This window comes from Drosophila innubila (genome assembly GCF_004354385.1).
Source record: "Drosophila innubila isolate TH190305 chromosome 2R unlocalized genomic scaffold, UK_Dinn_1.0 1_C_2R, whole genome shotgun sequence".
NCBI lineage: Eukaryota > Metazoa > Arthropoda > Insecta > Diptera > Drosophilidae > Drosophila > Drosophila innubila.
This window is the reverse complement of record NW_022995374.1, coordinates 6,261,098-6,275,578: the sequence shown is the minus strand read 5'-3', so window position 1 is coordinate 6,275,578 and position 14,481 is coordinate 6,261,098. Positions and strand designations below refer to the sequence as shown.

At 33.9% G+C, this 14,481-nt stretch overlaps 1 protein-coding gene across 2 annotated transcripts in view; it reads right to left on the bottom strand.

Moving 5' to 3' along the window:
* The window catches only part of LOC117785502 (calbindin-32), a 28,161-nt gene extending 20,005 nt beyond the window's left edge, over positions 1-8,156 (bottom strand). For both annotated transcript variants that reach the window (XM_034623566.1, XM_034623568.1), the window contains exon 1: positions 7,970-8,156. The gene's annotated coding sequence lies outside the window, so the exon portion shown is untranslated. The remainder of the gene's footprint in view (positions 1-7,969) is intronic.
* Between the last annotated feature and the right edge of the window lie 6,325 nt (positions 8,157-14,481).

Here is a 14,481-nt window from a genome sequence, read left to right as displayed (position 1 = left end):
CAACCCAAAAGGATTAACCAATAAAATGTTTGACCATACCGAAGGGAGCACATCTAATTTATGACCGAGCTCAGCCGAGATAGACGATTTATCAAAACACTTTGACATGCCAACAATTTTATTTATTGCATTTGGCTTACGTTTTGGGTCCACAATTGGAATGGTCATACACTAATAAAAATGCACTTAAATTTTAACAACCAATTTGTAATGTTGAATATTAACAAGATGTAAGAACAACTAAGAGAAATGAGCTTACAAGCAGATTATTGTGTTAACGATAAATCTACTTTTATCGATAATTATTATCGATAATTATATTTTATAGCTCGCTTATTAGCTGAATTTGTCATTTGCTCGCCATTTAATTATACTCCTTCCATCTGATTATTGTGCTATCGATAAATTTACTCTTGTCGATAAATATATTTCAAAGCTATAATGGCAAGCATTTCAAGCTCCTTCAATCTACTGTTATCGATTATTATATTTTATTTATATTTTTATGTGATATCGATAAATCTACTCTAATCGATAACAATATTTTATAGCTAGCTTATTAGCTGATTTTAGACTCCGTCAAGCTGATTATTGTGTTATCGATAAATATACTCTTATCGATAATTATATTTTATAGCTAAATTTGTCATCTGGTTTCAACTAAATGACACTCCCTCAGAGGCATGCCTATACAGGGTAAACAGATTGCTTGTGCTGCATGTGGCGAAATCTATTCGAATCGTTCTCTTTCAAGCGACTTAAATAATTAGCGCGTAATTTACGAGTATTTATCCGGTTCTCTCGGGCACATGGCTATAATAATTTCAATCTTGAAATGTGCATATATTTTAATTAAGCAAAAGTTGCAAACAGACTTTAATTTATGTGAATTTAAATAGTATAAATCAGGCAAAAAAAGATGCAGAAGACACAGTGTATGGAATCGAATGGTTTATTGCATTCTATTTTAATAAATCTCAATATTTATTTGTCTTTCAATCGACGCGCTGAGCGATTTCACACGCTAAGTTCCCCAAGTATATTGTAAAATGTGTAAAACGCCATAAATTTAATTCTAAACATTTCTTAAACATTTCTTCTTTCAGACTGCGTATACTCAATTAGCTGGCAATGCTGCAGGTCTCTTTCAAGTTCAATGGATTTGTGATTTACATTCTTGGCTAGTCGCTTAATTGGCCAAATTGTCTGACCTGCTTATAGAGGATGCACAGACAAACATACTTAAGTTTTGTAGCTACAACAATTGGCGAATTAAATCTACAGAAGTCTTCTATATATAGCAACAATTCTAGATGCCTGGCGGCAAGGTTTTTTTTTTTGTTTTTTATTTTTTCGCACTTCTGAATGAAACTTCAAGCGGCTGCCTCACAATTATTTTTGGCTTAAATCTGACATGTGAAAGAAAACATGCTGAATTTATTATTATGATAGTACACAGACAAATGCAAAATGTGCCGGTGCCAATGATGCCACAAAAGGTCAGTGGGGTGTCTGTGCTCTACTTTTCACAGTGATCCGAGGAGGAGAAGCGGTTGCGTCATTTTACAAAACTGAGTGGGATTAGCTGTAGAACTCAAATACTAAGCACCACTTTTACCTGTGCATTTCAACGTTAACATGTTGTCAAACAAAATTCCCCTTACTTATGTTTACTTAAACTTATCAGCTTGTTAACTGACTTGCTATTTATTTGACATGTAGAATATGCGCAGTGTTGCCACTTACATTATATATGCTTATAAAGCAGATATGACACATTTCTCATATGTCAGAGATCAAAATTTAAAAGCTTAACAAACTCATCTAAAGTTTATATTCCCTACTTTTAGCCAACTGAAGTATATTATTATTATGTTTATCGCTGTTGCATTCAGCATGCCATCGTACCAAATTAAAATTATAAATGACAATCTCTTAAATGAGCAGCGAATTATGTGGTTTTGGTAGTTATAAACTAGTGGCTTTTGCTTAATCACATCGCATTACACAGCGAACGCGTTCAACAATTGCGCATACGCATTGTTGACTGGCAGTCAGATATTGTTCGTTTAAAACCTTAAGCTGCCAATGGCGTCGACTAATTGGTAACTGTGACTGTGGCCATACACAAAATACAGAGCTCCTCCTGCCACCTGTCATTACCCCGCAGAGTTACTATAAAAATTTAATTAAAACTGTTGCAGTTGTCAGACAAACACCACATGATTTCATGTTCCTTTGATAGCAGATCATATTATCTTATACATTCAATTTAACAAGCAGGCAACGCGGATTTTAATAAAATTAAAAGAAAAAATATATATAATAAAACTAATTAGAGGTCTGTGGCAGAGAGAGCTGCCGAAATTCAAGCTGTGCTTTTAGTAATCTTTTTTTTTCCCACTGTAGAGACGAGAGTTGTGGCCTTGCTCTTGAAAAATCTATGAAGCGCAACCAAAGAGAACATTTCGCATTTAGTTTTTCTGTATTTTTCAGCTCTGTACTTTTTTTTTTTGTTGCGCATCTTTCGACGCTTTATATCTCACACTTTAGTTTGCCACTTCTATGCCGAGTTAAGTACATAAAAGTTTTTCCTATATCAGACACGTTGTTGCCACATCGTAAACAATTTGACAAGAGTTCAATTAAGCTTGAAATGCGAAAAATTCAGAAGGTTGAATGAGCATGCAATGACTGGCAGGGTCGCATATAAAAACCCTTTTCAAAAACCAAGTTAAAAGTCATCCGAACATGACTGAGTAGGGTTCAATTTGATTCAAGTGTACAACATATTAATAAAACATTTCAAATAATATTCTAATATAGCACAAATTTAAGTGTGAATCAAGTACTCTTTTTTAGTTGGAATAAAATGTGACGATTTCTACATTTTGAGTTAAATACGATCTAGATTAATAACTAAATTTTTTATTGGTAGGATATTTTCAAAGATTATCCAGATATTTTTTTTTCCTATTTTACAAATGCAGTTCATTATTAAATTCCACATTTTTTTAATATTTTAAACACATAACACATTGTACAAATTATTGTAATAACCTGCTGAAATGTACTTTCAAGTCCAGAAAGTGTCATTAGCTCCTTAAAAATAATGAATAACCATTTTTGAATTTTTTAAATGTAAAACAAAAACATTAATCTCATTTCAAATAAGTTTATTTACTGCATAAAATAGAGAAATAATTTATAATGCTTAAATTTTACATAAATTTGTTTTGGTGCCTTTGAAAATATATTCAAAAAAACCAAAGATTCAAAATAATAATAAAAAAATATTGAAATTAAATATGCTAAAGGATATCAGCAAGTCACTACTTTTGCTGGATGCTGTGACAGTTTTTGCAAGTTGTGTTTGGTTTCTCTTCAGCTCGCGGGTTTTGTCAATTTGCAAATGGAAATGTCAGTCATTCATGTTAAAATTGTCACAATAGCTGAACAGACACACACACACACACACGCACACACACACACATACTGTCACACCTCAGTAAGGACACGTCAGCCAAGTGTTGTCAATTTGAGTAGTACAGAATGATTTTTATGTGTATGGTATAAATAAGTGAGAACACAACGCATTTCCATATAATAGCAAGAAAAAATACTCAATTAACGGGAATGCCAGTTCGTAGTATAGTATGTTAAATAAATACCAAAAGTGTTGGCCGAGCTGCTAAGGTAAACAACAAGGGGAAAAACAACAGCGGCAACAACAATAACAATGCAAACGATTCCAAATTCCGGCTGCGTCATCAGCCGTTTTCAGCTGAAAATCGCTCGGACATAAAAAGACGAGCCATAACAGGCCGCACACAAAATGTTCGACTTATTTTGTATAAATAAAAATGTCGAACAAAAAAATGCGAAAACATTAATGATTTTATAAGATTTTTAATATTATTTACCCATCGCAGCCATTTCAAAGAAGTTTTTTAATTGTTTGTCGGTAAAACTGGCCCATTAAATCCGTCGACGCCTGTTGCAAATGCCATTTTATGGCGTCGCCCAACACAATCCTCCTTCCTGATTAACATTCCCTCTGGACCCTTCGCATACCCCCCAAATCATCAGCTATCCGTAGCCAGGAGCTTGATAAATTGACCGGCTAATACCCATCATAAAACTGAGACACGCGCAAATGTTGTAAATATTTACATAGTAGCCAGTTTTTTATGCCTGGTGGGCAACGCTTTTGTATAAATAATAATCAAGAAGTAATAATAATAATAAATAATAATGGGCTGGCCAACATAATTAAACAGCTGGATATCTATGCCGACCAACAATAAATAGATGTGTGGAAAGATTTTCTGGTTCTTTCCCGAAGTCTTAACAGCGTTGGTCAAGTGTGAAAGACTATCAAGATACCCTGTAGTCAGACACAAAAAAAGCTCTATCATATTAGCGAAATTTATTAAAAAAAGTAATTATTTTGTTAATTAAAACTTGCATAAGCTTGACTAATTAGAATAATCTAGACATTTTAATATTAATATGAGTTTAAAATTCGCTTTTATACTCGTAACCCAAATTTAAACGCTTGGAGTTACTCGCAATTTCTCAATCTGTTTTACCCATTTTTATTTATTGTATGCAGGGTATATGTACAAAAGTAAAAACAAGAAGAAAATTTATGCTGATTGCCTCCTGTTGTTGCTGTTCTTCAAATATTTTTTGGGTAAATATTTAACGTTGCTTGAGGCAAACGGCAACACTTTGGCCCTCAACTTCTTGGCCAACTTGTAATTATAATAATTATTATTGTTAGGCGTGAAAGTTCCCTAATGGCACTTTTACTTTTTCAAACCCTCTTCCCACTCCTCACACACACGCACACACACTCGTTCCCTGCCTTTTGTTGCTTTTGACATTGTGTAAAGATAATTTTGGAAAATTCCTGCGGGTTTTGTTTGCTGATATGTGGGTGTGTGTATCCGTGCGTATATTTGTGTGGGCGTGGCATCTTGAATTAGCGCTTTCAAATTGCCTTTTCAAGTGGCTAGCAATTGAAGAGCACTGCACAGTTTGCTTAATGTCAATTACAGTGGTTACAATAAGGCCCAATTGAAGTAACTATTTTGGTAAACTCGATTGGCTCGTTATAGGACAAGGACGCTTATCAAGTAGGAATATTTGAGCTATAAATAGCTTTACTAATTAGAGCACTTCATGCTCTTTTGGCTGTCTTATCATATGTGCAATCATGAATATATAAATATCTCACAATTTGCAAATTAAATATATGGAGGAGCTTATGATATCTTCATTCTTCTAATATCTTAATAGTATGAATATCTTCAAGTTGCAAATCTTGAAAAACATATCCTCCTTTGATTTTATATTTCTAAAGCCAATTAACAAATTGTTATTTCATTACAATTTATCTCATTTTTTTGCCTTAATTAAGTACGAATGTAGAACGAGTCATCAATCATTTTCTGGAGAACTCCCATGAAATATATCATCAGCGGATTGCTTTTTATTATCTTTCAGTTCTCTAGTAGTTCCTATAGCAATCTTTAAGCAAAGCGAATCAAATTTGAGTCATTAAAAATATTTGCTTGAGTAAATCCTATTTATGTTTTTGCTGTTTTATTAAGTATACGTATAACTCATCCGCCTATAAATGAGAAATAATATCAACAGATTGCTATTTTAAATAGCGCTTCCTTTCGGGGGAAAAGGGCAATAAAAGCCACAACCTTTAAGCAAATAAGGCCCATTGACTTCCTAGCGTCTGTCAGTCATTCATTCCAATTTTGCCATATTTATTTTGATAATATTGTGCGGCATTGTTGCTGCCACAGAGCGTGCACAATGAGTCGTCGCTTTTCTTAAATTAAGACAACATTCGACAAGAGCAACACAACAATGTGGGTATTTGTATTTATTTATCTATGTGTCTGTGTGCACATTTGTGTTATTTTAATTAATTCATTTGTGGCAAGAGCAGAGGAAAATGAAGGAAATGTAAAAGAAAGGCAAAAGAAAAGCACATGAAACTTTTCTTCTGCAATTTGCAGCGTAAATAAGAATATTAAAATTGAAATGTTATTCTTCTTGTTGCTGTAGGCCAAACAATTAAATAAAGCCTTTTGGTTCTTGCAACTTGCACTTGATTTAAGTGTGGCAACAGTGAGACAACGCGTTGCAACGTTGCAAATGTGTTAAGCATGCAACTGACAGCAATAAACATTAATTAATTATGCATATTAAACATTTTACTTGCAATTTACATGCCACTTGACAAATAAACTGTTAAGTGCCAAATGCTTGTTTTAATTAAGACAAATTAAATACTTGTCGACAGCAATTAAAAAAATGCGATAATTCGCCTTAGTATAAGTATAAATTCTAAAATAAATTGCCTAGCAGGATATAGAGCTAATTATCTTCCTGAAGCTGTATAACATAACGAACTATAATTAGATTTCTAAACTGATTTAAATATAAAACTATATTTTTAATGAACTTAATATTTTTATTTTTAAAATTTTTATTTATTATTAAGATTTGTTTTCTTTTTCCGAAGTTATATTCTAAAAATACTACTTAATATGTTTAATAAATTTTTTTGTTATTTCAACACTTTTACTAGGAGAAAGAGAAAAGATAAAATGTGAAATCAAGTTAACTTGTTAGCCAACTAAACAAAATCAGGCAACTGTGTTCAATGGGGTCTATAAATATCTGTTAACTAAATGGCATATTGTGTATCACCTGATGCGAATGCTTGACAGACGAAATAACGTACAAAGTTGATGTTGCATACGCGAAGGCGCAATATGCAAATTAACCTTGGACTCAGTCTGTGCGTGGCGGGTAGAAAATTTATGAATGAGCATAAATTAACAAGACCCGAGCTGTTATAAATGTGACGGAGTCGACAACATTCAAGGACCTGCGATGTGCACAGACTGAGTTAGACATGCCGACAGCACTTGGGCGAACATTGTGTTAAATTTTGCGAAAGAACAAACAACAAATATAAACGGAAGGAGGCTGTATTTTTTATTTTTTTGTTTTTTGTGGGAGGACATTTTTAGTGTCAAGTTTATCATTAAATTGACTAGCGAATGCGGCGCCCACTGCGTATACGTAATATGAATATAAATTACTGCTGACATTTTTCGACCCTTTTTAATTGAAATTCAAGCATTTTCAATGCGGCTCTTTTACTCTGCTTGTTGTTTGTAATTTTTTTATTGTTTTTGTCCGAAGGCTTTATGGCTGTCAAATTGTATTTACGGTAATTTGCATAAAGGTTCAGAAAACGACGAGCGAACCGTGCAGTTTGCATATTAAAGTTGTCGATGTGCTACCAATTGACGCAGCCATATTTTGCATTCAATTTGTGTATTCTGGGAGCTTGGGGAGCACTTTGAATTGATCTGGCCCTGCAGGCTGCAGCAGGCCGATTATGACAGCTGCCAGTATTGGCCAACCTTGAAGAGCAATTGGAATTTTTTGGCAACAGCATTTGCACTTGTAACATAAATAATGTTATGTATAAATAATTGCTTGTATTGTATTTTCTCTCTTCGAAGGCCATCAAAATTTCACATAATTGTCAGAATGCAGCAGTTTCTTGCCCAGCAATCAAAAGTCTTTGCCAAACACAGTACAATTATAGAATTTCAAATTATTTTAAGTAGTATCTTTGAGTACATCACTTAAATAATTAATTTTTATGGCTTCAAAACAGTTTTTGAACATATTTTCTGTTAAAAAGTTAGACTAAATAAGTTTTTAAATGCTTACATGTCAAAGAAATATCACAAAAAATTATAAGTTATTGAAATCCATTTTCAGGCAAAAAAAAAAAACAAAATTCTTAAATTATATTCAACTAATAAAATATATTACAAATAAATTTTAAAATGCACACATATTTTATTTAATGTTATAAAAATATATTTAAAAATCATTTTTATTTAAATTACATATTTACTTTAATAACTGCAGCAAATTGTCCAATAAATTTTCAGCACTTTTTGCACTTTTCAAAAAGACTTTTTGTTTGATTTAAATAATCAAAAACTGTTAGAACGCACGCAACGAATTTGGCCTTTGGGTTTTGATTTTGATATTTAGAAGAACCGTTAACGTCTAGAATCCTTTGCAGACTGCTTCAAATGCTGCCTGGCGAGTGGTTTATCAAAGCCCAAAAAACTCAACACACCTTGAGAATGAAAACGCGAGAGAGAGAGAGAACGCGAGAGAGCTGAGAAGAGCATACGCCGACGACTTACCCGGGGCCAGAGAGTGTAGGTGCCACATTGTTGGGGCAGGGGTTGTTTAGTCTGTGTGTGGCAACATTTGGGTCTAGCAACATTTTGTAGCTGGCAACAAACTGTTGAATTTGTTGCTATCGTCACTGCGGTTTCCAGGCAATCCGTAAACAACAAAAGGAAAAACAAAAACAGAAAGGAAAAGAAAAATTTAACAAAGGCCGCTCTGGCAAGTGATATTGAAAATGTGCTCCGAATTGAGCCTTGACTGTGCCAACCTATTGGGGCAACTGTCAAGTGGCAGAGGCCAGGGGGCAAAGGGTGTGGGGCGTGGGGCCGCGAGGCAGGTGGTTTGTGTGTATGTGGCAAGTGGCAAGTGGCGAACTCTCTTTTGCTTTTTATCTGCCATGCAAAGTGTAAAAATACAAATGAACATAATGCGCACAATGATTTCCGCCGGTTCAACTTTCTCCGCCGATTCCATATTGTATAGATGTCTGAGTGCCTGTATGTGTATTTACATGTATGTATGTGTGTTGTTTTAATTGTAATCCCCTTGGGTGCTTTGACTTTCAATGTTTTATCAGCATGCAATATTATAATTCTACAGAAAAAAGAAACTTTCAGCTGTTTTATAGCTTTTGCCCTTTAGGCCTTAGCTCAAAACTGTGCGTGTTTGTGTGTGTTTATGTGTGTGTGTGAGTGAATATGTATATGTGCTTGTCAGGCAATGTCAAGTGAGACTCATGCCATAAAGCGTACTAAAGCAGCTGTTGTTTTGGCATACCCTGTACCCAAAAATGTTTACAAATAGGTATATGCAAGCACTTTAAATTACAAAAATTAGCTAACTTATAGAATTCAATCATTATAAAAGGCATAGCTACTAAATTCTAACATATATGTAGTTTTAAAAATATTAAAAATAAATAATATAAATCTCAAATTTCTTCCGCTCATTAAATAAAATTACAGAGTATATATTAGTCTGTTCCAACTATTCTGCTGGTCCTAGCGTGTGGTTCATTCATTTTTCATACAGTTGTGTCATTTTTTTCCAGCTTTTCCCTCAGGTTTCTTACACACACTTATCGGCCACCTTTGTGTCTGGATTTATGTCTAAGCCTTTAAAGTTAATTGCATCTGATTGTGTGTGTGTGTTGGCCATGACTTACTTTATCGTCTGACCAAATTGTCCATTTTATAATTGCTGTGACATTGAGCATAGTGCTAAATCCTTCCTTTTAATACTCCTCTCAAAGACAACAACGGAAATTACAAATTACAACAACAAATACAACTGTAAATTCAGCGCATTTACAGCTCATCTCAACTATGAAATCTGGCAATAAATTTCCGTTGCTAATGCGCCGCTTATCGCTCAATTGGGGCAGACTAAGCAGCTTTCAGGAATCACCGCGAATAATCTTCCATAAGAACTGAGACCTACAGATGTTCCGAAGTAAACAGAAAGCAACAACAACGGTGGAATTAACGGAAATCATTGTTTAGAAAATGTTGTTAAATTAAAATATAATTAAATAGCTAATAAATGGCTTTAAATAGATACATGAACATTTTCTACAAGTGCTTGAATTGTTTATATTAAAAGAACAAAAAACAAAAGAAATTTCACTTTAAAAATTTCAAGATTTTTGTTTTGTTTCAAAATCATTTAAATGTGTAAATATGTTAATGGCATTTTGTGGGTCGTCATTCGCATGAATAAAACATTCAAATGTTAAATCCAAATAAATAAGTAAGAAATGTTCACTTTGAATCATTTAAATGTGGCGCAACTTTGTCAGTGGTAAAGAGACAGGTATAGGGGGGTAATGCAGGGGATCGACCACAAAATCAATTGTGAGAATTTATTGCTGCTGACTGCCCTCTTATACACACCCAAATACACATACACACACTCACACTCAAACCGACGAAAAGTCAGTTACAGCCAAAGATTTCTGCATATTAAGAGGCTATAAAGTGAAAAGTTTTCTTACATTTTTCTTGTTCTGTAAATCGTTCTCGCCTGTAATTTATCAGGCTCTATTTGATTTACTTTTTTGGATCTTAGCACAGCATGAAGCTGGTTTATGCTCAAAATGCATTCCACTGTGTTGCTTCAGATTGGAATATTAATAATTTGAAAGCGAGATTGACTAATGTTACAATAATACTTTTAAAACAGTAAAGGAGTTTAATAAATTGCTAAACTACTTTAAATTTATTTTAAAATTGTATTACATAAGTTATTGCATAGTTTTCGGATTGAAATCTAAATCCAGAACTTGTATCTTTTTTGGCGCTATGTTTGTACCATTTTTAATAGAATCCACCAGTCAATGCGCCAATACAATTCCTTTATCAGCTGAGAGCTTATTGAAAGCTGCCGCAGCTTTTAGGCTGTCCTTAAGCTTTATTTATTGTTGTTTGCTTTGAACGTCTTGCATTATAATGGCACGAATTTTCACTCACGGAAATTTGTAGTCAAGTTGAATATAAGCCAATGAGTTTCTGCTTAAATATTTAAAGCTAATTAATTAATATGCAAACAATGCTGCAGATAAATGTTGCCCACTTAAGTTAAAGACCAAAACTCACACAAACAGCAAAACAATGAAGAGAAATAATAGGTTGATAGAGAAGGAAGAAAGGGATGAAAGGGTAGAGACGTATTGAACTGCTCAAAGGCAGAATCGAAAGTGATTTACTCAAATTACCTAATGCAAACGACAGGAAGAAACTGCACGGATTGGATTAGTGGTCCTTAGGGATGGTTATGTGCGACATTGGAAAATATACTGTTTTATTCAGGGTATGCAAATAAGAGTTATTAATTTATAAATGAAAAATATGATTTATATTGTGATTTTAAATAAATTCGAAATTTATTTCCTATGTTTTAATAATTTTCTAGATTGAAATACAAGAGATCAAATTTATATAAGCCATTTAATCACTCTTATTTGCGATACCTGGTTTTTTATGCTACTGAATACTAGACAATACTGATATTTATTTATTTGTTTATCTGATTATTTATGTTAATTAATCTAGTGTAAGTTTTACCTTAAGTCATGTTAATAAAATCTTGTACTTAACATCATGTGTTAGTTATTTTCCTATCACGCAACAAAACACGCCCATCTCTAGTCGATTGCCTTGGAGTAGTCGGATAATTGGTCAGGTCCATTGTCGAGTGGAATACGTGTTTCCACTTGTACGCTGCTTATAAATTAAGTTAATTGCTTTGCATTAATTAGGGCGTCCCTCGAGGGTGAATTGAAAAACTCTTGATATTACCAGAACAAAGGACAGCCATAGCTGAAAGTGAAAGCCAAATGCAATAAAATATTTGGCAAATAGTGCGCTTTGTTCTTCAAATGTTTGTGGTAAAAACAAAAGCCATTCGTTTTCCACGCTGGTATTTTCAATTTAACGCTTTGACAATTTGTAAATCAAGCAATGCTGACAGCAACAGCAATAAAAAACAACAACAGCAACGATGGAACAAGTTTCAAGTGTTAACACTGTGCTGACCACCTAACTTTTTCTCTTCTCATCTCCTCTTCCTATTTGCCTCTCTAAATAAACGCGCAGACATAAATCAACGTTGCATGTCGTTGTTAAAGTCTCGCTATTGACAGATGCTCTGGACCTTCACACAAATTGGGCCTGACATCTCTGAGTCGAACTTGCCATGCATGTTCAATGGTTGTTCATATACCCTGTGCTAAAGTTGGAAGAGATAGAATACAAATTGTGTCCTTTATCAAAGGAATGCAAACCAAATTGATGTAGATTTGACGCGTTGTGTTCTATTATCGACTGATCATCCTATGAAAGCGATACACTGATAGAAAACATAAAATTCGAGAACATAAAACTCTTAAAGTAAAGAAACACATCTTGGCTTTAAGAACAATTCAAATAAGACCAAGTTCTTGTTGTAAGAATAAATGTTCTTAAAATTTAAGTCAAGAAATAAAAAAAAAAAAATTTAAAAATCATTTTTTTTAATTGTATTTATTAACATTTTTTTTATAAAATATTTATACGGTCGGATGGACGGGAATCAAGAATACTTTAAAATAACTTCGAAAAAAATAAGAAAATATAAATTCAAGTAAGACCTTAGGATACAGTTTTAATGTACTTACTTCACAGGGCATCTGCAAGTCTATCTGACAATTGTAAACCATTTTTTTCGTGTACAATTCGATTTTGAGCATTTGCTACAATACGGGTGCCATTTTGTGTTGACAACTGGTAACGAGTGCAGCCTGCGGGCCACCATTTAACAGTACACGCAATTGCACAACATCGAAATAGACACACACACACACACACACACACACACACATGTTCAAGCAAACAAATATACACACACTTTTCTACATTGTTTAGTTCTATTTGATAGCCATCAATTACAGCCGCTACAAATATGTAGAACCTGTAATTATGACAGTCAGTGTTTGAATTGATTCACATCGAGTGCTGAGTGAGTGCATTAAATTCATTTGGCTTATATACAATTCGATTTAGCATGCCAATTGCCATGTAAATATTATTTCAGATGCCATCTTTTTTCTGTGTTTGCGTTATAATTTTAAAAATTTATATCAAATTTGTTGGACACGCTTTTGCACTCCATTCTTAGCGCTTAATCTCGCTCTCTATTTCTGTCTGTCTCTCTGGATTTTCTGCTCTTTCTTTGTGCCTCTGTTTACTTGAATGCAAAATTTCCATCAACTTGTCGCTCATTGCTGTTGATGTTACGACTATCGCAGTAACAGCAGTGTATGTGTGTGTGTGTGTGTGTGTGTGAGTGTGTGTGTGTCTATGTGAGTGTGTGTTAGTGTGTGCTATTACTGCTTGTCTATGACACTTGGTGTGACAGCATCTGCATTTTGTGTGCTGAGTACACAAACATTTCTAGCACTTTTCCAATTGGATTTTATTTATTTTGAGACAGTTGCCACAAGTTGCACAACGTGCCTGCCACATTCTTGACAATGTTGCGACTTATGTAAGCTAACTGCAAAACAGTATTTGTTTGATGCAAATTAGATTAGGCATTGACTAACTTAACAATCAATCTTATCACATACCACGCTGCGTATGCGTATTATTGTTTATTACCCAATAATTTAAAGTAATTAAAAACAGTTGCCACAATACGCACATTATTGATCAATTAATAAGTTAACTGTTATACTATTTATGTTTAAAGCAATTAAGGTGCTTTAAGCATTAACTAACTAATTAGCAATCAATTTTCGCAATAATTGATTTTACAGTTGCTTTAATCAATTTTATATTTAAAAGCAATTAAGCTTAAATTGACTGAAAATTTAAATTATTGAATTAATTAAACAAATAATTACATTCCTGGTAATTTATTTTTATATTGGTAGTAAAAATTATTTTTACTAGTGTCGTTCGTTTAAATTTTTAGCTGTTATGTTTTACAATCTAAAACATTGTGACCTTCAGGGACTTTTGCTGCTGGCCAGCTACCTGAAGCATTTAAATTTTAATTAAATGCACATCAAATTCAGCTTACTGCGTGTTTGATACGCACGCAGTACCTTAAGCAAATGCTCTTAAAAGCCACTTTGATGTGCTGCCAGATGACTCAAACATTACTGGGTGCAGAGGGGTGATTGGGGGGGGGGAACTTACCACTATACAATTCCCTACCCCATTTGGCATCACGTGCCACTCATTTAATATGCGCTCTCGTGTTTCTTCTTGGCTGCTGTTTGCTGCTGCGATTGCGATTTTGCGCATCATTTGCATTTCTAATTACTGCATTCGTCGTCTTCTTCTCCATCCGTTTTCTTTGCGTACTTTTCTCATGTTTCCATTGTTTGTACAACATTATATATTTCACAGGACTCAAGTCCTGCTGGTGCTTGAGCCGCGTGATTTTTACTTGCAGCCGAGGGCAAATTTGCATGCCACATGCCGCATTTGAGAACTTTATTAAGTTTTCCAGCATGATTGTTGACCCTGGACATCAAGTCTTTAAAGTAAGTCAGCAAAATGGAATAAATTCTTGGCATCCAATTGATTGAAGTAGTTTTAAGCGCTTAAACTGATATTCAATAAGCATAAAACTAAGCGCTATCATTTAAATATTCCTTTAAGCGTAATTTCAAGGGATTTCTGCTCAGATTTTTCGTTAAAAGGGTTGCTTCGAAAAAGGGGTGCGAGCTTTGCAATT